This window comes from Protopterus annectens, chromosome 13.part0 (assembly GCF_019279795.1).
Source record: "Protopterus annectens isolate FY-2018-M chromosome 13.part0, PAN1.0, whole genome shotgun sequence".
NCBI lineage: Eukaryota > Metazoa > Chordata > Ceratodontiformes > Protopteridae > Protopterus > Protopterus annectens.
The window spans coordinates 1,153,093,752-1,153,119,929 of record NC_056747.1 but is presented as its reverse complement, the minus strand read 5'-3'; the positions used below and the strand labels follow the sequence as shown (position 1 = coordinate 1,153,119,929).

The 26,178-nt window shown below is 43.0% G+C and overlaps 1 protein-coding gene across 1 annotated transcript in view; it reads right to left on the bottom strand.

The window, feature by feature from the left end:
- The window catches only part of SGCA (sarcoglycan alpha), a 358,162-nt gene that overhangs the window by 89,305 nt on the left and 242,679 nt on the right, over positions 1-26,178 (bottom strand). The window lies entirely within an intron of this gene.

The window sequence follows — 26,178 nt, the reverse complement described above, 5'->3', positions numbered from 1 at the left end:
CGTAGTTCCTTGTGTACGACTGTGGTGTCCCATCATAGGCTGAAGCAATACATGTATGCTCAGTAAGTGGTACTGCTGGTGAATCCAGCTGACATTTGACCTGTTGTACCACCTGAAGCTGTAGGCCTAAACAGCACAGTATGGTGTATGTTTACATTCCCTGATAACACTGTCTTGTGTGTTTCCTGTAGTCTGCACAGATTACATTCCTCAGGCATAGGTATCTGTAAGTAGGGGCACACAGTACTGTAAGGTACACAGGAAATGCTCATCTGTGTCAGCATACATTTGTGTGTTGTATGAATGTCTGATGTGTGTGTAACGATGCCTGTACCATGTCCGCAATCACATGTGTGATGCAGGGTTTGCATGTGTACCTAGCAACATGTATACTCTGTTACAGCAGTATGCCAGCTATATTAACAACTGTGCACATATGTTAGGTAGGGGTATGGCATCAACGACTAGGGTGGGTTACTGGTTATACTGTAATTGTACTTCACATTCATTGCAATGGATGACATATTTCTGCATGCATTAGCTTGATATGTTCCCCCCTGGCAAGGCTGTGCATTGGATCCCAAACAGTGAGCTGAGTACTGGTGTATACTGGTGTGTAATATGGAGTGTGGCAGGCACTGTCAGCCAGTTGTGGGCTGAGCACTGATATGTGGTATTGAATGTGTGTATCCTCTGACAGATGAACAGATGCTATATATGGCAGTTAACTGATATCTGTACTGTATAATGATAAGTGTGCCACATGACTTGCTCACACATATTGTTTACTTGTCTTCCAGGCTTATGGCTCATCACAGGAATCCCTGCTACACAGCCGCAGAGGAACAGGAAATCCATCACAGCCTGGTTCAGCACTATACCCTGCTGTTTTCCAGGGCCAGCCAGCACCAGCAGGAGCGTACTGCACTGTGGCAAGAACTTGCTCGTCGGGTAAATGACATAGGCATGCATAACCGGACATATGAGCAGGTACGCCATCACTGCAGTGATTTAATTAGACATGTCCGTTGGTGTGCGTCTGATATCCACAGACAACAGCTTGCCACAGATGGTGGAGTGGCCATACATCCCCCCCCCCACCAAAGTGAAGGAACTGCTGCTAAGTGTGGTGGCTCCTGGCTTACAGCAGCAACAACATCACACATGTGTCGTCATGGAGGCCGGAGCCACCCAGCATGGTGACATGGAGTGTGCAGGTAACATGCCCTAGCTGTAGATTACTGTTACCTGTAATGTTAGATTATGCATGTGTGAGATGTGCACTGTGTTTAGCAGTTGTGCTGCCTATTGTGTGCAATACTGATAATTTGAATAGTATCTGTACACCTATGTCTGTTGTTCTACTGTAGTTTAGCACACTCACAGTAGCAATGCCACAGTTGTGGCCACTGACAAACTGTATCATATTCTTGCAGGTCCCTCTGGTGTGACAGCAGGGCAGACGTTACATGCTGGTGAGTGTGTTAACACTTTAAACTTGGTATTGAACTGTGCATGTCATAGGTGAGGTGTAGGCCATGTACACATAACACACCTGCGCATAATGCATGCTGTGCATGTTTGCTGTGAGACGTGAAACATCTCAGTAATGTCAGTAGCTGCCTCAATCACATGCAATGTACAGAGCATCAGACACAAATGAGGTATACGCAGTACACCTCAACATGCTACACATAGTGTAACCGGACACCCGCTGCCAGGTCACACTTCAGTATCCCACATGTCATCCACACACCACACATAATATACCTGAGGGGTAGGGGCCTAGCATGGGGCTGTGCAACACTCCTCAACACATAACACAGTCATGTTAGGCAATGCTCCCTATTGGGCACCTCACACACCCTTGTGCAACATGGCTGTGTAATTGTGAACTTAGCCACGGCACTGCGGTTCAGGTACAGCATGCTAGGCAGTGGTCTAGCACACTTTAGTGGCCTTGAGTGACCACATGATACATGATGATGATGGCTAATGGTACTACATCCCATACTGTTACAATGGCCATGTCCAGGACTAGTATCCCATCACGTATACATGCACCACTCATCCCGTGTGTGTACATAGCATGCATGTGCTACACCTGTGTCCACAATTATCTGCTACAGACACAGACACTGCAATCAGACATGGAAATCCATTTGACACACAGATAACACATGCAGCCATGGTATGTATACCTGTGTGTGATGGTGCACAGGACATTGCAGAGCTTATAATACTTACACAGAAATGTCGTGTCCTTGTACACATTGTGTTCCAGGGTGTAGGCAATCACTGAACATGTACACACATGCACCACAGCCATGTACACTGTCATCAACTATGGCTGTCTACACTCATACTGCATGGAACTGATCAACACTTATTCTGCATGCTGACACGTGTGACATGACTGTTTGCCTTGTGATACTGTCACCCACCTTCAACCAGTATTGAGTATGATTTGGATTTCTGTTGTGTGTGTGTGTATATCTGCTGTAGTGAGGAATGTGCCTGTGTTCCTGTGTGCATGTGTTCCTGTGTTCCTGTGTGCATGTGTTCCTGTGTGCATGTGTTCCTGTGTTCCTGTATGCATTTGTTCATGTGTTCATGCGTTCATGTGTGCATGTGTGCATGTGTTCATGTGTTCCTGTGTGCATATGTGCATGTGCAGACCATAACGTGTGTTTCCTGTCTTCCTCTCACAGGTGCTGAGGTAGGGGTTGGCGAAAGCAGCAGGTGACCTGAAGCCACTGCCACAGATAGTGGTGATGATGACACATGTGTTTTGGCACAGGGAGATTTTACAGGGTCTGTCGTTGGTCCGCCAATTGACAGTACACAGCATTCAACCCCATCTATGTGCACACTCATACTGCCATTACATCCCTCACCACCAATGGCCATAGGGGAGGGACAACATACAGTTGGCATTGACCAGGAGAGTGTGGTACCCATGGTACTTGCATCCCCTCACAGCAGCCATAGCCGTAGACCTGGAATGTTACCACATAGGCAGAGGTCCAGGGGTTCTCGGGGGAGCACCACTGGACATATTGCCCCTGGCAGGCGTGCCCTCACAGGTCTTATGATGACCACTATGTTCCAGGCTGTAATGCAGGCTCAGGCACGTATGGAATGGTACACCAGGCAGGGACTTAGGGCACAGAGGGCACATTACACCGCCATCATGACAGCATCCGTGACCTTGCCGGTGCCATCCGGACATACACCGAGGTCATTGATAGACGTTGGGGGGAGACAATAGATGCCCTCCACAACATGTCTTCCTCGAGCCAGGACCATGTGGGACGGTTGCGACATTGACGCGGACGCATGCCAGCAACAGCAACAGCTGGCAGTGGTCGTGGACGGCCCACAGTTACAGCCGCTCCTGTAGTGGCAGTACCAGCCTGCTGGGGCTGGCCTGTCCAATGTCTGTCCCAGTAGACCACATGCACGTGGCTCTGGCCAGTCCCAGCAGGGACATGGGTCCAGTCGTCATACCTCTGCCTCTGATGACAGTACCCAGTCAGGGTTGGTACCCGATACTGTCCATAGCACCCCTGCCAGGCACAGGTACTGTGTCCATGGCCGGAGACAGTGATCTGTATAGCCAAGCAGGTACAGTCTGTGGCTGTCCCACAAACCACCGTATATGGCAGTCACATGGTGGAGCTGTGTGCATGCAGACACACACACATTAACCAAACAACTAGGGCTCACACATGCTCACACACATTACATCAACATTGGGCCATGCTGTACTGTTGTCCCTCACATACACACACACACACACACACACACACACACACACACACACACACACACACACACACAGACATGTCAATTGGATGGGTCAATGTCAGGCTCTGGCAAACAACAAAATGCCCTGTGCATATGATGATACCTGTGCCGCCTCCTGTCATCTGCATTATCGACAGAGGGACAGGCTAATATGGTGCTGATGCACAGGGTGACAATATAGCAGTGTAGCAAATAGCAAGTTGTCAACAAGGAAGTGTAACTGCATCCTTGTAGGTATATCTGAGCAGACATTATGCATCAAAGCGCTGATTGTCAATGTAGCATTGTTTACACCACTGTTAGGTCTGAGTATGTATTATCCACCCACGTGCCACTTGGCTGATGTGTGATGTGTTGCCAGCATGTGTTAGTGAGTGGACAGTACGTGTGTGATGTGTGCAGTACAGATTAGCAAGTGTACATCTGTGAACATGGTGGGTGCACACTGTCTGGATGTACGTGCATAGTGGACACATGGGATATGTGGCATACCCTGTCGTACACTTTAACATCTCATTGCATCTTTCAATGGCCAGTATGCATTCTACTACAGTTATGTAATAACATGGGTAGACGTGTGTATGACATGGGTTGACACTATGCTGCGCGTGATACCGTTAATATCAGTCAATGATTTGCGGTCTGGTAGTATACACAACCTCAACAGCATGACTATAAGCAATCATTGGATGATGTCCTGACAAATGACACACGGTAGTAGGGAACCCAGTTTCAATTGGATCCTTCAGGTGCTACACTATAACACTAACCAGTGGTGATGACCGCCACCCATTACTGTGACCACACCTGTGTGTCATATAGCCCCCTTAGGTACATGCAGACACACTAGGGATGTGTTCATCCAAATCTGAGAATGCATGGATTGGCCTACAATGCATTCCCTGGATGGGACGCATATCCTACACAAGGGTATCATACAGACAGATACCTGCTGTGGGATACATGCTGTATAGCAGTATGCCGACTATGGCATAGTCATCCTCATGTACAAAACATACTATCCCGTCAGTACCATACAGGTGGTAGCCCTCAACATGTATGTCAGGTACCATTGTGTACATACAGACCCATGTTATGTCATGTGTCCCTTGGTATCCACATATCCATAGGTATTGTGGAGTCCCAAGGTGAATCACATAAGACATTACAGGCCTGAATGCATATCCACAAGGCAGTCATACACCTATAAAGACTGTCCATTCTTGGCAGACTTTGTTGTGTATGACCATGTCTGACATATACCCCAGGCATATACCCTCACTCACACTACTCTTAAGTAACTGTCATGGGTGTGTGTGCCACAGATGACCTTGGCCACAGAACACGACAGTGGACGGCCGTGTCACATACATACATACATATGTGACCTACTATCTAAGAAGCAGCGGCACAACCTGTCAATGGAAATAAATGTATTCATGTAGTATGCAGGCTTCACACCTATGTACTGATTGAGGGGACATGTACACATATATATTTGCCATGCAGATACCTGATGTCTGCAATGCACTTACTGTTGTCATCATACTATGTCATACCATAGTAAAAAGCAAAACCCACACCGCATTGACCAACAGTGACACACACACAGTCAGCATTTGCAGGATTCAAACCCCTACCTAACTATGGTATGATACTAGAGAGAGACACATTAACACGGGGTGCTGTTTGCTTTACTGGCTGGTTTCCCTTCTGCTGTATTTGTAGGATGGTGACATCATCAGACTTTCCAAAGAGGAATGTACCTCTTTCAGTGTGTTTTCACAGTCTCCAAAAAGGGCTCTCCTTTCAAAGACAATTGCACACATACACACACACTTACTGCTTGCAGGATTCAAACCCCTACCTAACTATGTTATGATACTAGAGCAAGACGCACTAACACGGTGTGCTATTTGCTTTACTGGCTAGTTTCCCTTCTCCTGCAGTATTTGTAGGATGGTGACATCATCAGACTTTCCAAAGAGGAATGTACCTCTTTTAGTGTGTTTTCACAGTCTCCAAAAAGGGGACTCCTTTCAAAGACAATTGCACACATACACTCACTGTTTGCAGGATTCAAACCCCTACCTAACTATGTTATGATACTAGAGAGAAACACTCACACTCACTGTTTGCAGGATTCAAACCCCTACCTAACTATGTTATGATACCTAGAGAGAGACGCACTAACACAGTGTTATTTGCTTTACGGGCTGGTTTCCCTTCTCCTGCAGTATTTGTAGGATGGTGACATCATCAGACTTTCCAAAGAGGAATGTACCTCATTTAGTGTGTTTTCACAGTCTCCAAAAAGGGGACTCCTTTCAAAGACAATTGAACACATACACTCACTGTTTGCAGGATTCAAACCCCTACCTAACTATGTTATGATACTAGAGAGAAACACTCACACTCACACACTCACTGTTTGCAGGATTCAAACCCCTACCTAACTATAAAATGAATAGTTTGTCCCTGGAATCCGACAGTAGCACAAGACCAAGACCAAATCCAAGACAAATTACCAAGGACGATACCAGGATTCAAGCAGTAGTAAATTTTCTTTAATTAGAACCACAAAAAAAATGAACCGTTGAGCGCTTTCATCTAGGTACAAAGACTTCTTCAGAACGAAGAATAAAAAACTCCTGAACATTTTATACACATAAAAAGCCCGCTCTTTTCTTAATTAAGATAGTTAAACAGTCAATTATCTAAAAGGTATAGGACTTAAAAAATTGCTAACACTAATATTATAAAATACAATTGCACAAAAATATTCAGTTGATACAGTAATACTACATTACGTACAAATACTGTCTGAAAATACCAAACAATATTGTCTCGAACAGTAATCTCAGTATGTTTAAAAAACATTTAAAAAACAAAACTTGTTTAAAAAAATATATTGTGAACTGTCCCTAACAGGACAATAGTCCTGTAACCAAATGGATGGTACTCACAGTATTGGTAGAACAAGTGCGTACCTACTAATAAATATGACATATCTATGTGGATGTATACTATAATTTGTAAACTCCAATATACAATCAGTTGAGGTGGAAAAATAAATATTTATTTAATTAATTATTATTTTCTAATAAGTGGCTTGGTAGGAATGACCTCATTTAAGCCAGGCAGCTTAGCAGAGTTGAGTCTGATCTGCCATTTGATCTCTTTCTCTCCTACCAAGGCTTTAACATTTCCACCTCTAGGATTAGGAGTGACTATTTCTAGAATAGCAAATTTAAACTCACTACAACTGGGGCTACTAACTGTGTGTCGGTATAAGGCATTATTCATATCGTGTTTCCTCAAACAATAGATATGGTCATAGATTCTGTTCTTTAACCTTCGGTCGGTCTTTCCCACGTAAAAACATGGGCATGAACCGCATAAAGCCAGATAAATCAAGTGCTGAGACTGGCAGTTACCATATCTAAATGTTACCTTACTATCAATATGGTTTTGTAATATGATGTTTTCTGCTTGGTAAATAAAAGGACACATCGAACAGTGTCCACATTTCCTAGTTCCCTTCCTATTTGAATTGCCTTTGTTGCTATATAAAGTTTTTAGTTCGATAATTCTTTTTATATTTGTTCCAGCTTTGTACACAAAACGGGGTTTATTACTTATTTTGTCCTTAATTCCATCATCACTCATAATAATGTTCCAATTGGAATTTAATATTTCTCTCACATCATTGGAATAACTGCCATATTTTAAAATACATGCCTTCCCATATTCACCTTCCATGTTGGTTTTCATAGTGTTCGGGGGCAATGTCTTATGGTCATTGTTTAAACCTATACCTAATAAGGGAGGATATTTCTTACCCCATTGCTGTGTAACATACTGGATAACATCCTTGATCATTCGCTGTGGGTATCCTTTATCTGCAAACAACTGCCCTATGAATTCTAATTCTTTCACCATATTTTCTTTTTGTGATGTCATACGGGCAGCCCTGATGCACTGTCCCTTAATGATGCTACGTTTTTGAAAGTAGGGATGGGCACTCTCAAAATGTAAATATCCATTAGTAAAAGTAGTCTTCCTATAAATCTTAGATTGGAAGGTACTACCATCATTATAGATATACGTATCAAGATAGTTTATTCCCACCCAGTTGTATTGGTAGGTAAAACTTAAAAAGGTGGTCGTCTGATTAATGTAAAGAATAAAGTTCTTTAACTCATCTTCTCCTCCCTTCCATAAGATGAATAGATCGTCCAGGTATCTGACATAACAAGAAAGATGTTCCTTCCATACAGAATGGAGAACAAATTCTTCCTCCCAGTCTAATAGCACAAGGTTAGCATAGATGGGGGCACAAGCAGCCCCCATAGCTACCCCTGAAACCTGTCTATAGTACTCACCTTCAAAATATATGTAGTTATTATCGAGTACAATGTCCAAAAACTCGGAAAGGAGAATAATGTCATCATTGCTAAGTCTACTGAATTTATGTAGACTGTTAACAAATCTATCCATACCTTCTTCCTTGGGAATACAAGAGAAAAGATCCTTTATGTCAATAGTGACAAAAAGCATATCTGGACACCATAGTTCTTGTTTAAATATACCCAAGAATTCCCAGGAGTCCTTCATAATGTGTTGTATATGTTCATAGATATGTTTGAGCTTATGATCAATAACCCTTCCGAATGGAAAAGCCTTACTGTGACTCCCTGAGATAATGGGTCTGAAGGGTGGGTCAGAAATATCTTTATGGACCTTGGGGATACCCGTGATGGTAGCTAGGATGGGGAATTTAACTCGGAGAAAATTGTAGAGATCTTCATCGATTCTTCCATCTAGTAAAAATTCTTCAAGATACAAATCAAGCCTGCGGTGCGCTATATTTACTTGATTAATGGAGGAAGCTTCATATTGTGCTGAGTTGTTAAGTAGTTGAAAAATCTTAAAATTATACTTTTCCTGGTCGTATAGTACTATACCACCCCCTTTATCTGCCGACATTATCCTGATATTGTGATCACATAGACTGCTAATGGTGGAGTATATTTCACCTTTAGTAGTATTGTTATGATTCATTTGAAATCCCTGTTTTTTATACAGGTCATAAATCTGTTGATTGACAACTTTCTCAAATGACACAAGGGTTTGATGCATAGGGGGGTAAAGGTACTTTTCTTTCTCAGCTCTTGAAGTGAAGAGGTTGGTCGTGGGTTGTCTTTAAAAAAGACACCCAGATTCAACTTCCTGAGAAAAAGCTTAATTTCAACTAATGTATCTGTTAAGTCAAGGGATCTATCGGGAATGAACTTCATGCCCTTAGTGAAGATGTTGAATAATTCTGCTTTAACTGCATAAGAACTGTAATTGTAAATTCTAACATCCCCTTGGGCGTGAATAATGTTGTCATTCCCTGGATGGGACGCATACACCGTTTTGTGTACAAAGCTGGAACAAATATAAAAAGAATTATCGAACCAAAAACTTTATATAGCAACAAAGGCAATTCAAATAGGAAGGGAACTAGGAAATGTGGACACTGTTCGATGTGTCCTTTTATTTACCAAGCAGAAAACATCATATTACAAAACCATATTGATAGTAAGGTAACATTTAGATATGGTAACTGCCAGTCTCAGCACTTGATTTATCTGGCTTTATGCGGTTCATGCCCATGTTTTTACGTGGGAAAGACCGACCGAAGGTTAAAGAACAGAATCTATGACCATATCTATTGTTTGAGGAAACACGATATGAATAATGCCTTATACCGACACACAGTTAGTAGCCCCAGTTGTAGTGAGTTTAAATTTGCTATTCTAGAAATAGTCACTCCTAATCCTAGAGGTGGAAATGTTAAAGCCTTGGTAGGAGAGAAAGAGATCAAATGGCAGATCAGACTCAACTCTGCTAAGCTGCCTGGCTTAAATGAGGTCATTCTTACCAAGCCACTTATTAGAAAATAATAATTAATTAAATAAATATTTATTTTTCCACCTCAACTGATTGTATATTGGAGTTTACAAATTATAGTATACATCCACATAGATATGTCATATTTATTAGTAGGTACGCACTTGTTCTACCAATACTGTGAGTACCATCCATTTGTTTATAGGACTATTGTCCTGTTAGGGACAGTTCACAATATATTTTTTTAAACAAGTTTTGTTTTTTAAATGTTTTTTAAACATATTGAGATTACAGTTCGAGACAATATTGTTTGGTATTTTCAGACAGTATTTGTACGTAATGTAGTATTACTGTATCAACTGAATATTTTTGTGCAATTGTATTTTATAATATTAGTGTTAGCAATTTTTTAAGTCCTATACCTTTTAGATAATTGACTGTTTAACTATCTTAATTAAGAAAAGAGCGGGCTTTTTATGTGTATAAAATGTTCAGGAGTTTTTTATTCTTCGTTCTGAAGAAGTCTTTGTACCTAGATGAAAGCGCTCAACGGTTCATTTTTTCTGTGGTTCTAATTAAAGAAAATTTACTACTGCTTGAATCCTGGTATCGTCCTTGCCCTACCTAACTATGTTATGATACCTAGAGAGAGATGCACTAACACAGTGCTATTTGCTTTATGGGCTGGTTTCCCTTCTCCTGCAGTATTTGTAGGATGGTGACATCATCAGACTTTCCAAAGAGGAATGTACCTCCTTTACTGAGTTTTCCCAGTCTCCAAAAAGGGAACACCTCTCAAAGGAAACTTGCACACATACACCCCCCCACACACACACACACACACAGTTTGCAGGATTCAACCCCCTACTTAACTATGTTATGATACTGGAAAGAGACGCATTAACATGATGCTCTATTTGCTTTACTGGCTGGTTTCCCTTCTCCTGCTGTATTTATAGGATGGTGACATCATTAGACTGGACATGGTGATGTGTGTACACTTTGTTTTATGCCATTCCAGGAATAGTCCATGTGGGTCAGCAGGTGTCAACAGCTTGAACATGACCTCAGTATCCTTACCTTGTGTGATCTATCTGTGGACACATTGACATTCCGTCATATGTTAACACATATTTATGCACAGCTTCTTTTTTTTTTGTAGATACTACATGTGTCTGGGATGTTGATAATGGGCTATTCAAAGTCTATGTGACACGTGTAGATGTGTTCATTGATGTATGTCCTGGGTGGCTGCATGTTTGGGAACCATGATCCGCACATGAACATACCACAGTTGGTAGGGTTGTGTGTGTGTGTTAGCTTCCAATAGCTCTGTTTATGACTGCAACCATGATGGACTCCATGACCTTGCAGATCAGACCTCATAGGCATACTGGACTTGACTTCTCTTGGTGTGTTGTGCACCAACACTTGTGGGGAGTGCCATATGTAGCTGTGACACATTCAACGGTTCCACATCCTGTGTAGGGGTGCGGCTCAGCTGACTGTTCAGGTGCATGATCTGTTTGTTCTGTAGTTTGTGCATGACACATATTGGGAATCAATGTATTCCACCTGCTGCCATGCTTTTGGCAGTGGGGGTAGCTACTCATCCATTCTACATGTGCTATCTCCTGGTATGATGATGTGGACTATTGTCAGTGGGGAATGGGTATATACATATGGGCCTGTCTGTCATGATGTCGGCATTGACACTCAGGTACAGTTGGCCCTGACTCAGGACATATATGGGTGTACATTGATATTTATGACATAGCTGAAGGAGGTGTCATGATTCAGTCTGGACTCCTTCTCAGCTCCTCTTTACAAAACACCAATGAACATGAGCACTAATCCCTGTTATACTCTTTTACATGCTTAACACCCTACTGATCCTTTGTGATCAGGCTACAGGGTATGTCATGATAATATCCTGGCATGTCCAGGGGTCGGTTTCTTGTGTACTCTTCAGTCCAGCTGGTGGATATTGTGATATTGACACAATGTCACATCTGCCTCATGTACACAGACAACCCTCTCCTCCTCCCGACAAACTCAGATATATGTGTGAGATGCACCTATATAGACATACAGGGAGCTGAACTCTCTCGAACCATGACTGGCACAGTCTATCAGGTGGTGAAGGTAACCACACACACCACATATCAGTCTCACATATCCTCTAGCAACAGCACTCAAACCACATTAGCACACATTGACATACTCGGATGCTGTAAATGTACTCTACCTAAGCAGCAGAGACCTCCAAAGCAGACACACACACACCTGCTACCCCACTACAATCCCCACATATCACACAGTTCACAATGTCAGTGTGCCACATAGTCACTGCCCTTCAGGCTAAACAACACACCTAATACACATGTTCAGACACACTGATGTACCCCTCACCAGCCCTGACAAGGGAATAGTCACTTTGGGCTGTCTGTTGGGTGCCAGGATCTGCCGCATAACACAGGAAGTCAGGTCACTCCAAAGCAAGTACAAGACTGGCACCATCATTGTCCATGCTGGTGTGTGTAACCTCAGATGTTATTCCCTGGACCACATGACATGATACATGGAGGTACACTCTGATCATGTAGCCCAGGACAGTACGACCCTGACCTTGACTAGCATCTTACACCCACCAATTATGATGCCACAGTATACGGGCACACATCACATTTAGCAGTTGGCTAACAAATTTGTTTCATTCATAGGGGATACAGTGTCTGTCAGCGTATGGTGACATGCTCAACATGCCACGTAGCTTCACTATGGACAGCTTGCACCTGTCACCCTTGGACTTTGGTATGCTGGCTAAGGCTCTTGCTACCACCAGAGTGCATTTTTAAGCAGGGCTCAGAAGACAAACCCACCTCCATAGACATTACAGGTTAAATGAAACTAAGGGTAATGCTGCTCAACAACAGTTGTGTTAACCTCATATTGTGGCCACTCAGGACTCTCCTCAGTATGGAGGAGAGCAATATCTGTGCACTGACAGACACCTGGTACAGGCTCGCTTATGCACACCAGCACTACCAGGTTATGTTTCATACCATGCTGTCTGACAACAAGACTTGGAACAGACAACACAACTAGGGGGAGTATCCTTATACATCACAGATACACACACCTCCAGGTTAGTAGCACTGCACAAAGCATCACAGACCAGACATATACAACTACCATTGTGCAATACTGCCTTTCGGTTTGTTGCCCGCTACAGAACACACTCTCAAACTCAGGAACCACACTTGGCTTTTGTGGGAACTATGGAGAATATGAAGGTCTCCACAGACACCATTATATTGTGTGACTTCATATACACACATATTGACTGGGGATACTACGCAAGCCCTGACAACCTCACCCAGCAGTCACTACAATTTGTGGACTCATATGCTTTGGCACAACCAGTCAGCACAGCCACAAGGGGGAATATATATTGGACCTGCTCATCACCAATATGGGGACTCTATGTTCCACACCAGCGATATACCCCTCATTGGTAAGGTCAGAACATACATGTATCTCACAGGACATACATACACCCTCCACACACCCATCCTGGGTAATCTTGGTGAACTTCTCATGAGCCAACATCTCACTTCACCAAAGCAAGGTGGTATCCTTCAGAGATCCTGAGACACTGGCATATATGGCTCACACTGCTGCATCCTTTACATACACATTCCATGGACACCTAGTGGACTGCATGGATTGTGCTATCCCAAATAACAACAAGACCCACTACTACAATGGCAGGGGACCTGTCTGGTAGACCCCAGCCATTAATAAGCTGTACAACGTCAGGAGGACGCTACTACATGATAGAGCACAATCCCAGACTGGGAAGGCATCTGTGATCTGTGCTAGTAGACAGCTACAATCACTCATGGACTTTTCTAAGGGCCGCTTCTACCAGACAATTGCACCTGACACGTAGGACTATCACACGGCCTTCTTTAGTTATGTCAGGAACCTGGGTGGACACTCACTGATATGCTGTGAGTTACTGCATACTGACTACACTGACATTGCCTACATCCTGGCAAACAGGTTCAGTGCAGATGTCTCCCACCCATACCCCCTAAGGAGCAACTATCCATCCCAACAGAGTATAACCTCCCTGACATCACACAGTAACAGGTGAGTACTGCCCTCCCCACAGCGTACATCACAGTATCAATGTGACCAGATGGTGTCCCAACCTGCATCATACACGAGCATCATGACAAACACAACCCTCACATTACATCACTGTTCAGTATCGGAGTTATCACAGGATATGTACCCAAGGAATGGCATACTGCAACAGTGGTCCCGCTCCACAGAGTTGGTGCCACAACGGACCACAGACAATATTGCCCTCTAAGCCTATGTAGCCTGTTCTGCAAAGCTATGGAGCATATTGTCACAGGACTCCTACACATAGACATCGGGAACCTACAGACATTGTGTCCTACTCATTTCAGCATTGTTGTGGGCAGATCTTGCCTCTTGAACCTGTAGGTATTCTTTAAATGGCTAACAGGTCCATCGACATAGGGACGGCTGTCCACACAGCCTACATGAACCTTGCAAAACCATTCAACACAATAACCCACTGGGCCATTATGCTAGACTCACCAGCATCAATTTGGACACATATCTCACACAATGGATTAATACCTAGGTCAGGGATAGCACCCACATGGTCAGAATTGCAGGTGCCATGTCTGACTATACACCAGGTACACATGGCATCCCACACAGCTTGGTCCTGGGATCTCTCTGTCTTACGTACAGGCTATCACAGGGGGAATATGGATGAACATGTTTGCACTTGACTGCAAACTGGGTGCCATGATCAACTCTCCAGCTGCCACATGCATACTCAATCAGGGTCTCACAGAGAGGGATGACTGGTGCCTGAGCCATGGCCTACAGTTAAATGCCATTAGTTGCATAGTCATCCCCTTTGGGAGTAACAACATGCCCACACATTACCACATAGGTAGTACTCTATTACATATGGTTGGAGCTGTTAGGGGTTTGGGGACATCACTTGTTCGTACTGTCGCCTTTAACATTCACGTTGCCAAAGTGATTGGACACACCTTCTATGTGTGCCACCTTATCCCATATGGTTTCACATCTAGATCGAGTGAGGTCATTGTGCCCCTATACTCATCACATCCATGCTTGGTTACAATGCCACATTTGGGGTGTACCTTACCTGACACCTGCAGCAACTGTACTGGCCATGGACGGTCCTCACCAAGCAGATCTAGGGACTCACACAGATGCCCTGCATAGTTCAGATGCAGTAACTCCAGCTCTACTCAGTCGCTTGCCACCTACTCAGATATGATGTGTGCCTGTTGTTTACAGCTATACCCAAACCAGAATTACTGGACATGCTCCACCTCAGGATATCCAACTCCCTTGGAGCTACACACTGCAGGGACGTATACCTCAGCACAGCTGTTAATAGGACATTGTGGAGGGACAGATTCTTATCCCAGAGGCTCCACTCACTACAGAATGTAATCCCAGTTTCACATAGGCAGAGCCACCCACTGACCACCTACTGGAAACATCTTGATGACTGTATGGGTGATTGTATATTTACCCCTGGGATATCTTCTGTGCCCCTGCTAGACAGAGGCACACTAGCATAAACGTACATGGGCTATCTTGTGTGACCTACTATTCACACACACAGTGTAGTAATCTGACAGGGTTGCGAATGCCAAACACACTCTGGCTAGGCTTGTACATGCCCTAGGGCAGATAGCCTAGTATCAACCTCTCAACCTATGCTAATGTTCAAGATGCACAATGTTTATTGCTGATACTGTTTGCAGGTCTTTATCATCTTTGCTTTACCAGTTTCCATGAAGACCTTCAGTATCTGCAGGACATCTTTGATTATGACAGGGTTCCCCTATATTATAGATGTGTCTGTTGTAATATAACTGTGTGCACAGGGCGGATTGCTGTATAGTGACAGGTTCCTGGGTTAACACATGCAACTGCCAGATATGCGTGGCCCACTGCTGTACTCAGACATGGCCTAAGTGTGTGAGCATGCCCAGTTCTGGCATTCCATGTTTTGTTGCCTGACATTTGTCTCATTTATTCAAGTGTGTGAGCATGCCCAGTGTGACCCTTCAGTATGTTGCTATCTGAGGTCCACTACATTTGCTGATGTGTGCGAACATGACCAATATTAACATTTATACTGTGTGCGTGTTGGAAGTCAGGTTCTGTTCTCACTGCAGGACTCACCTTTGTGTCATAACTCAACAAGGATTATGCTGTGCCTGCAGGGTTTCCATGGAATACTTTGCATAGACTTATCAACATTCCATCATACAGGTGGACCACTGCAATACTGTCATGGTTTAGTGGTTCAGTACTTTGGCTATAATGCAGAGTATCCTGGGTTTGAGGCCCATCACTGCTTTATATTTTCATACTGAGCAGACCAGACTGCTTAAGGGCCAGTTAAGCAAATATGAGCATGTTGACTTTTGTTCAGCTATGCCCTACTTAGACCAGGCTTGTCCGACATTGCTCAATATTCACCAACATTGCTGGACGTTGCCCAATATTACTGAACATTGACCACAGTTGTGCTAGTTGGTGTGTGCGATTTTGTTTGCATATACTACATGGTGGTAATTGCTGTTTAGCACTGCTTTATATTGCTTAACACATGGCATTCATGCCTTAGGTGGTGCTGCAGGGCTGCCTATGTCGGATGCACATACTACACTCCCTGCACATGTTTGGAAGCAGGTAGTGTCAACTTAGGAATCCCTTTTACTTTATGTGTGAGTCGGAGAGAGGTATCATTTCCAGAGTTCCTACTGAGCCAGTGTATGTGCTATGTGTTGCCTCTTTGCCAAGGCCAAAGCATACTGGGCATGCCTCCTTCTGCCTACTGGGGCAGGCTCAGGTTGTTCTTCCTCCAAGTCACGCTCTGCCTGTGATGGCCTTGGCAATAGTGGGGGGCTGTTTGGCCCAGGCCTATGCTGGTCCTGCTGCAGCTGTTTTCGCAGGATCATATTATGTAGCATAACACATACCATGACAATTTGGGTACATGTAGTTGGTGAGTACTGCAAGACTCCACCAGATGTGTCCAGGCACCGGAACCGTGACATGAGCAGCCCAAACACACACTCTATTACATTACGTGTTTGTGCTTGTGCCTCATTATGGCGTTCCTGTTCAGGTGTGTGTGCATTTCTGATGGGTGTCAACAGCCATGGCTCCAGTGCATAGCCAGCATCCCCCACTAGGTGACCATGTGGGATGTCCCCATTGGCAAATGTATGGGAATCATGGTAACTTCCAGGGCAGCCTGCACACACATTCAGTATTATTCCCTGGGCATCACACACGACCTGGCAGTTGATGGAGGGGAAGCCCTTGCGGTTGAAGTAGACCCTACCCCGCTTGCCGGCTGGTGCTTTGATGCGTATGTGCATGCAGTCTATTGCACCCACTACCTTAGGGTATTCCGCTATTTGCTGGAAGAGACGCATATTGCTGGCCAATACCTCATGGGAATTGGGAAAATATACATGATCACCGACATGTGCTGACATGGCATCCAGAAACTGGTGTAGTACCCTGGATGCTGATGCCTGTGATATCCCCATCATACCACCAGTTGGTCTCTGGAAGGTACCTGTTTCTAGTATTCTTAGGCCAACACATACCTTGGTTTCCACTGGGATGGGTTCCCCTCTGTTGGTTCTGTGTGTGAGGCGTGGCCTGCACAGCTCAACAATTTGCTGCAGGAGGTCTCTGTCCACTCTAATGCGCTCCACTATCTCCAGCTCATGTAGCCCCTGGTAGGTTACCCTGCGCCTGTACACTCTTCTTTGTCTCCTCACTGTGGGTTGTCCAGCAGCATTTCCATTGTCACCACCCTCAGCATGTTGCATATGTCACCTTATAACAGCAATGGCAGCCCCTAACATTTCTTTGTCTCAGTAAAGCTTTTTCAGTTTTCACTTCTATTAGCTTACTGCAGTGTCTGTTGTGAGAAACATAATGGACTGTTGTTGGCAGAGTTTTAAGTGCTAGGCTGGGCTAGTGTACTGCCTGTATAATTGCCTGCTTCTGATTGTTTTCACCTGCTAGCTCTGCTAGTACTCCCTGGTAGCTTCCTACTATTTGTTGTGCTTCCTTTTTCCTTTCTGTTTCCTCAGAGGGGGGAGTGCCGCGCAAACACGCGCACAGCAGCTAACACGCGTGCACACATGCTTACACGGACTAAAACCTGCTTATTCGGGTTAAAACGCGCGCACACCAGTGCAAATGTGCTTACAACTCTTTAAACAGCCTTATACATGCTTACTCTGGCTTAAACGCGTGCACTCACACTTACACACACTCTGTCTTACTCGGGTTTACAGGCATGCACATGCGTGCATGCATGCTCAGCAAGAAACTTTGGTGTTATCCATGGCATACACCTTCCATTTCTTGCCTTTCCCTAGCCTACCTGTTGACACACCTCTTTCCATGATGTGTAAATGAAAGCGGACACATGCCACTCTGCTCCAATGAGCTTCACTTCTTTCATACATACCCCCCTCGTGATGTCACCTATCTTCTACTCTGTTAGTCCCCATATTCTACTCCTACACTCCACTGACTATGCTCATTTGCTATGTAAACTAGCGATTCACTATCCTAACACTCATTTACATAGGATTGCCTACTAATGCTTGGTTACATGTCTTAGGCTGAGCTTCCCCCCTTAGCAACCTCTACTCTGTGACCATGTTGTCTTCAGCCTGCAATTCCCTTGCATTGTATATTACCACTTTCAATAAAATCCACAGTTATGGGTTTTAATTTGTAGTATTCTGGGTTTTAGACCACAGCCCATTTGCGCAGCGCTGCGCTATGCTTATATATCGGAAATCGCCGGAAAAAAATTTATTATTTTTATTTTAATTTTGCATCGGGGAACATTTCCAATGGCCGTATATTTGGCCATTGGCATGCTTTCTGCACTGGATGCAACCTTTATTTGGAGCTGTCATGGCTCCGTTTTGCTATTTGCAGAACGGTACTCAGTTGTCAACTGAGCACATTTCTGCAAATAACACTGCTCTTACTCGGACAGGTTCGGGTTTCTTGAATCGCAAATCTACCTCATTTGCATGCCTTTCGCCTGCAATTGAGGTGATTTGCATGTCCCAGCCCTGTCCGTGCAAGAGCCGTTTTAGGAGCTCTCTTACACGCCCCTACAGGCTGTTCCTGGATCGCTCATCGGACATGATGGCTGCATGGAGTCTTACTCTACTCTTAGACTCCGTGCAAGCCATCGTGAATCCGGCCCTATGTCTTTGTAAATACTAATAAAGGCCATATGCTTGTTCTCTTAAATGTGAAAAAACTGTATTGGATGTTGAACTGAAAAACTGTAACAACAGTGCACTCTGCTGTAAGAAAGCTGATAAGTCAAGCATTGTATGACTATTTGATCTCAGGGCTCAGAGCCGTGGTGTCTAAAATAGCAGATTCTTTCTATTGTTTTGAGACCAGAGTTAATTGCTATATTTTGCATATATATATAATGTCTTTAATTGCTGTGGTTTCCTGACCAGGTACAAGCTTACTAAGAAATGTAAATGTAGAGTTTCTGTTAGCCTGGGAAACTAGAGAACTGTTAAGAAGGATGTAATCTAAAATGAGTCAGCAAAATGTATTATCAATTTAAAGGACTTGAGACAGAGAGAGCATTGTGGATTTTGTCTAAAGCTGACGACAACTCACCAGTACTCTGCTTTGCTCTATGTGTAAGTTTATTTACACTTGTGATTGCTCTTAGCTATAGATAGAAAATAGTAAGTTTAGTCTAGCTGTTTTTCTGTATTGATGTCAGAACTATTCTACTTTATTATTTTAAGCATTTTCCTGTGATCTCTGAACTCTTGACCAGCACTGTATAGTAAGAAGTATTGTCTTGTGTTTTTATTATTTATTATTAAATATTTTTAAACCTTTCAACTCTGGCTGTTTTGTATAGAGACAATATAAGCTCTAAAGTAAATTGCATGTATATAGTGATACTGTACAAAGCCACTCAAATGGTCTTGCTGCTCAGTCACACTATTTGGATAATAATACTGCACAGTAATAATTGGACACCCTTTGGTAAGGACCTTTTTAGTAGCTGATATTAGTGGTTGATGGCAGCTGGTACTACCTTATAGACTGGCAGGAAGGAGCACAGCTGGAGAACCTATGCCAGCCTTCCCCAGGAGCATCTGTGTGTTTGTATATATCTCATATCTTAAAGTGTGTGTGTGTGTGTGTGTGTGTGTGTGTGTGTGTGTGTGTGTGTGTGTGTGTGTGTGTGTGTGTGTGTGTGTGTGTGCAGGGACATGAAGCACTGGTTGGACAGAGAGGGTGCTGGAGGTTTTAGCTTGACCACTAGGCTGAGATCTATACCCTATAGCGGTGCCAGTGGGGAGTCTTATTGGGGATCTGGAGAGAAAGGGAGAAATCAGTCCCAGACTGACTGTGATATCTGTATGCTCTTAAGGGAAATTGTACTTTACTGTGTGTGCACTTAGTATCCTTCCCAATATGGATGCTCCTCACTGGTGTTATTGGTGAGGATTAAGGCTCCTTGATTACTGGGCCAGTGCTCAGGCATCACACACATCACAACTTTCATATGCATGGCTTCACAATACTGGGGAAAAAGACAATGTTTATGTCCACTTACAGCAGTTTGCAGTGATACTGACTTGATGAAAAGAGATGCACTGACTTGTCCATCAAAGAGTTGACAGGTTCCCATGTACTGGTGATGTGATACATGTAGAAAAAAGTGTCTGTGTATACTGATGGTGTAAAAGATGCTTGAAGTGTCTGTCTGTGTGTACACAGGGTATAATGTAAGTATGAATAATGTATCTCATCTGTTGTGCTGGTGTGATATATGCTTGAAGAGTGTGTTTACATGAACTGACAGAGTGATTTAGGAGTATGTTATACCTGTGTGCATTAATGAGTGAAATGCATGCAATACAAAGTGTCTATGTATAACGGTATGTTATTTATTTGTTTACTATTTGGTAAATGGGTAGATGGGCTGGTCCAAAGACCATTTCAGCCAAGACTCAGTCTCAAAGGCAAAAATACAGGGTATAAATTCAACACATGGTTCAGAAATAAAAGAGTTATTTATGGAGAGTATGCCTGTATATATTAGTGGTGTGATGCAGACATTTGGGGTTTGCCTGTGTAGACTGTGTGAATCTGCATATTGATGGTGTGATTCTTCAGGAAAACATACTTACTTCTATTGACAATGCAGAGTACACTTTGAGAATGTGTCAACATGGTTTGACAGTGTGATATATGCTTGCAGCTGTGCCTGTTTGGACTGATAACCAAGGTGTAAGTATGAAATGCACTTATTTATCTCATTATATGCTGTATGCTTGGAGTGTGCTTCTTTCTCCTGATAACAAGGCACATGTATGGAAATGCAGTTATGTCTTCCCACAATGTGATATACGCTTGCAAATGTGTCTATTTGTACTGATACCATCATATAAGCATATGGAAATGCATCTATCTGGTAGGGGAATGTGTCCCATTATCTGGTGCTCTACATCCATCACCTATTATGGTCATTCTAAAAATAATATTACAGAATACTGTTTCCTTTAAAACAATCTTCTTGTAAAACAGATTCAATTACACATGTACTACAAGCAGAAACTTTACTGTTATGTTTTCATGTCAGACTTGCCAGTCTCAAGAAAGCAAAATAAATTATTCACACACATATACACACATACTGCGGAAACAGTCAAGGTGTACTAAAATATTTAGGCATCCCGCTAGAATTATCAGAATGCTCATTTTTTCCCCTGGAGTTATAAAATGGAGTTGCCTTGTACAACTGCATTAAGCCTTATCTGCCTCTAGGTGGCACTGTTTACAGTGCTCCTTTCCTTTTTAACTGTATATAAGTCCATTTGCTTTTTAAGAGCAGATTTGGAGACATGCAGGCAGTTCTGTGATTGGCAGATTGCTGATTACTGCAGACTTCAGCCCACACAGCTGAGGTGGAGATACGCATCAGTTTTAACAATAGAGTCACACAGCTGAGTTTAGGACTGTAGGAAGTAAAAGGAAGACAGACATAGAGCAAAGTAGGAATGAGTTGGAACTGTCAACTTCTTGCTATTAATTCATTATCTTTTGCATATCAGCTATTGCAGTTTATTGAATGCTGTACTTTAGATATGCGCTTCTGTCTAATAAAAGCTGCTTTTATTTCCCAGGCCTCTGATGCCAGCAATAGGATTTCAACGATTTTTTTAACATTTTTTAAGACTATTCTGATGTCCTGCATTACATGTCCAGCGTTCAACATACCTCACAACAAATGTGATCCTGTGAAATATGTGATATTTATTCATTTTTGTTTCAATAACCAGATTAAATGATTAACCATGCTTCCTTTGTGATTTCATCCTTGTCCATCATTCATACATTATTAATCTTCTTTCATTTCATTTTCCCTCTGCCCATTTTGCCTGCTGCTTTATTATATATCCATACCAAAACCATATCTTGCAACTGTCCAGAATTTTGCAGAATGTCATGCTTTTATACTTTTTGGTCTTTTCCTCTTGTGGTCTTCTGTCAAATCACTAAGGATTGAAGTCACTAAATAATGACACACATCTCAGTTCCAAAATTCATTTCCTTCGGAAAATGCATGTGAATCCAAAACTTATTATACTGTCAACTTTCTACGTTTGTAAAGGCAATATTTAACATTTGTCCCTGATTTTTGAGCCTTTTTCCCCTCCCATTATTTTTGGCTTTGTCCATAATTATTGTGCTAAGAGGTTAAAAGGTAAAACAAAAATTCATCTGTCTGTTTGTTTCATGTCCTCTAACGTTCATCTGGAGCCATTCAGTACAGGAAACTCATTCTAGGCCCCACTCCCTTCTAGAAATGATTGCCAAAATTAGTTTGCAAACATTATATGAAACAAACAGAAAGCAAAATATCTCAAACTGTTTCAATCAAGTCTGTAAAATAACAGTTTTCAGGCAAACCACTTCATGTTATTAAATGTAAAAGCATAATAAATGCACTTCATTAAGAAATTATATGAACCAAAGAAATTATCAAGGTTATTTTTGAAGGCTGATAAACTAAAAAATCCTCTTGTGATCTGTGGAAGTCTATTCCAATGTATTTGCATAACTAGTTATAAAATTATCTCACTTGCTCACTTTATTAATGGTGAATCTATTGGTGATTTTGTGTAAAGTGCTGGAGGATGGGTATATTTCTTGCCCTAAAAATAGCTTGAACAGGTTTATAAGTTCATAGGATATTACTAGGCTATTGACCTGAGGGTCTTTACAAGCCTAGCCGTAAAATCTCAATATAATACTAGATGAGAGATACCGTCTGTGCCCAAGATTTTACTAACAAGGATTACCCAGGTCCAGGAGAGTAGCAGGGGCAATCCCGGCAGAAGTTTATGGTTTCCCATTCTGTCGTCCGGGCTGCACTTAAGCAGAGTCATGGAGGTGTTCTGCTTGACAATGATTGGAAGCCTATTCCAGAGGAGTGGCAAACTCTGAGAGAAGTATCTGTTTCTCCAGCAGGTCCTATTTATGTGGCAGGCTAGAATGAGGTCCCTGGAATGGAAGCCTCTAGTCCCATTTGATGTACAGATGTGCAGCATTTTCATTAAAATTAGGTCAGAGGTAAGCCAGACACAAGTCACCTCTAAGTAGTTTTGTGCTACTGAGTACAATGACAGTGACTTCAGTCTGTACACATAAGACATGTGCTGCAGACCCTGAATTTTCTTAGTTAGAAATCTCTGAGGTCTATCAAGCTGCTGCAGGTGTCTGGTATGGTACATACCAAAGTAAGCATTATATTCAATAACAGGGCTGATGAGGGATGAGTACAGGGGAGTTATAACCTCTTTTGCTCTTGAGGTAATGTCTTTGCTAATCAGGTGAGCAATGTAGAATGCCTTCCTTACCACAGTAGACACATGGTGGTCAAAGTTGAGGTCACAGTCAACTTGAGTTCCCAGGTCTCTCACTACAGAATTGGTACTTAGGGTATTAATGTTTATTTTATAATCAGCAGGGGCATTGTTTTTACCGAAGGGAATGATGATGCATTTTTTAGCATTTAATTAAGACCATGGCTTTGGCACTAACCACTGGTCTGTGTAAGCCCATTTTGAAGAACGCTGACATCACTTGGGGATTCAATGATGGCACCTAATTTTCAGTCATCCACAAAATTGGTTAGCCACAGTCCCTCCTTTTTGGCCTGGACTTGAGAGAAGTATATGCCAAACAAGAGGGGGCCCAGCACTGACCCTTTCAGGACTCCACTGGTGAGAGGTCTACTGGTAGAGGTGAAGTCTCCCACTTTGACTGAGTGTTGTCAATCTGTGAGCCAGAGTTGACAACACAGGAGTTGATATTCAACTGGGTTAGTTTGTCAATGATGCCCAAATGTGAGATTGTGTCAAAGGCCTTGGCCAAGTCAAGAGAGGCTGTGTGCACAGCTTTGCCTTTGTCTACAGCTCTGGTCACATTCTTGAAGTCCACCAGGTTTAGCAGGCACAACCTACTCTTGACAAAACTGAACTGGGATGGATCTAGGGTTTGGAGGTTACCTATATCTTTACTTATGAGATCCCTGATGATTCGTTCAGTTGCCTTACAGATGAGGCTGGTTAAACATATGGATCTACAGTTACCCAGGTCTGTTGTTGAGCCACCCTTGTGCAGGGGGATAACAGTCGCTGTTTTTCATTCAGTGCAGACAAAGCCAGTATTCAGGCTGTGGTTGAATACGGTGCCTAGTTGAGTAGCTACCTTTCATTAAGAATTAAGAATGCATCCCGGAATACCATCTGGTCCCATGGAGGTTGTGTTCTTAGTCTTGAAGACGGCATTGATGACTTGCTCTTTTGTAATGCAGGGACAAACTTTGTGATATGCTTGGGGGGATGGGGGGTGAAATTTTTGCCAGACCTGTCAGTTAGCAGGTTTGCAATTTCCGCAGGGTCAGTGTGTCCAATACCATCCACAGTTAGTTCATCACACATCTGAGTACTACCTTTTAGGTTGCGTACATAGCTGAAGAAGGCCTTATGGTTATCCTTGGCTACAGTTGCTAAATTTTTCTCGTAGATGCTCTTTTTTTTTTGATTTTATGACTTGTCTTATTTGCTTGTTCAGGCCAAGGAGGGTACTTCTCCAATTCTGGGTTCTCACTTTTGTATTTTTAGACAGCAGCTTCTTTCACTTATTGTACAATCTATTAATGCTAGGCATCCACCAAGATGGTTTGTTTTTTTCTTGAGGATCTTGCTTTAATCCTATCAGGCAAGGCTCTGTCCATACATTTGTATAGATGTTTATACAGGGCATCAGTGTATACCTTAGCATAGCCATCAATGCCATCTGTGGAAACTGAACTTTGGAAGTCTATTATATGATCCCTCAGGAGGGAATAGTTAGCCTTCATGAAGATTTTTAGCCTGACTTCTCCTTAGGGGAGTTCTGGTGCTATTGCTACTTCAAAAATGACTGATTTATGGTCAGATTTAACCAGTGCAGGCCCTACACTTGAGGCTTTACATGGGTCACTCATATTGGTGAGGACCAGGCCCAGAATATTAGACCCCCTTGTGGGCTGGTGCAAAATTTGTTCCAGGGCATTTAAGATCATAGGATCATAGGAGGTTACTAGGATAATGGCTCTGGGGCCCTTACAAGTCTAGCCAAGAGTTTATCCCCAAAAATAAACCTCAGTCAGCACCTGTCGTCACTGTCAGTGAGGGACACAGGTGGAACCCCTGGGTTGAATTTGTGGTTTCCCATCCACTATCAAGGTTGTGCTTGAAGAGGGTCAGCGAGGTGCTCTGTTTGACATGTATGGGAAGTCTATTCCAGAGACAAAGCAGCCTCTGGGAGTCAAACCTGTCTCTCCAGCAGGTTTTGTTAATGTCATATATTAGATTTAGGCCTTTTGAGCGGGTAGTGTGTGAAGAGTTAGACTTATGGATATGGAGCATCTCTAGAGGACAGGGTCCGGGATTGCCTTGTAGGTGAGACACAGATCATCCCTGAGCAATCTGTACGATATCAAGTAGAGTGATAGTGATTTGAGCCTGTCTGCATAGGACAGGTGTTGGAGGCCATGGATTCCCTTTGTGAGGTATTTCAGAGGCCTTTCCAGTTGGTGCAAATGTTTGGAGAGGTAATCGCAAACAGGGCATTATACTCAATTATTGGTCTAATGAGGGAGGAGTATAGCGAGGTAATAACCACTTCTTGCTGGATGTAATCCCTTTACTTATGAGATGAACCAAGTAAAAGGCTTTTCTGACCACTGCCACTACATAATGGTCGAATGTGAGG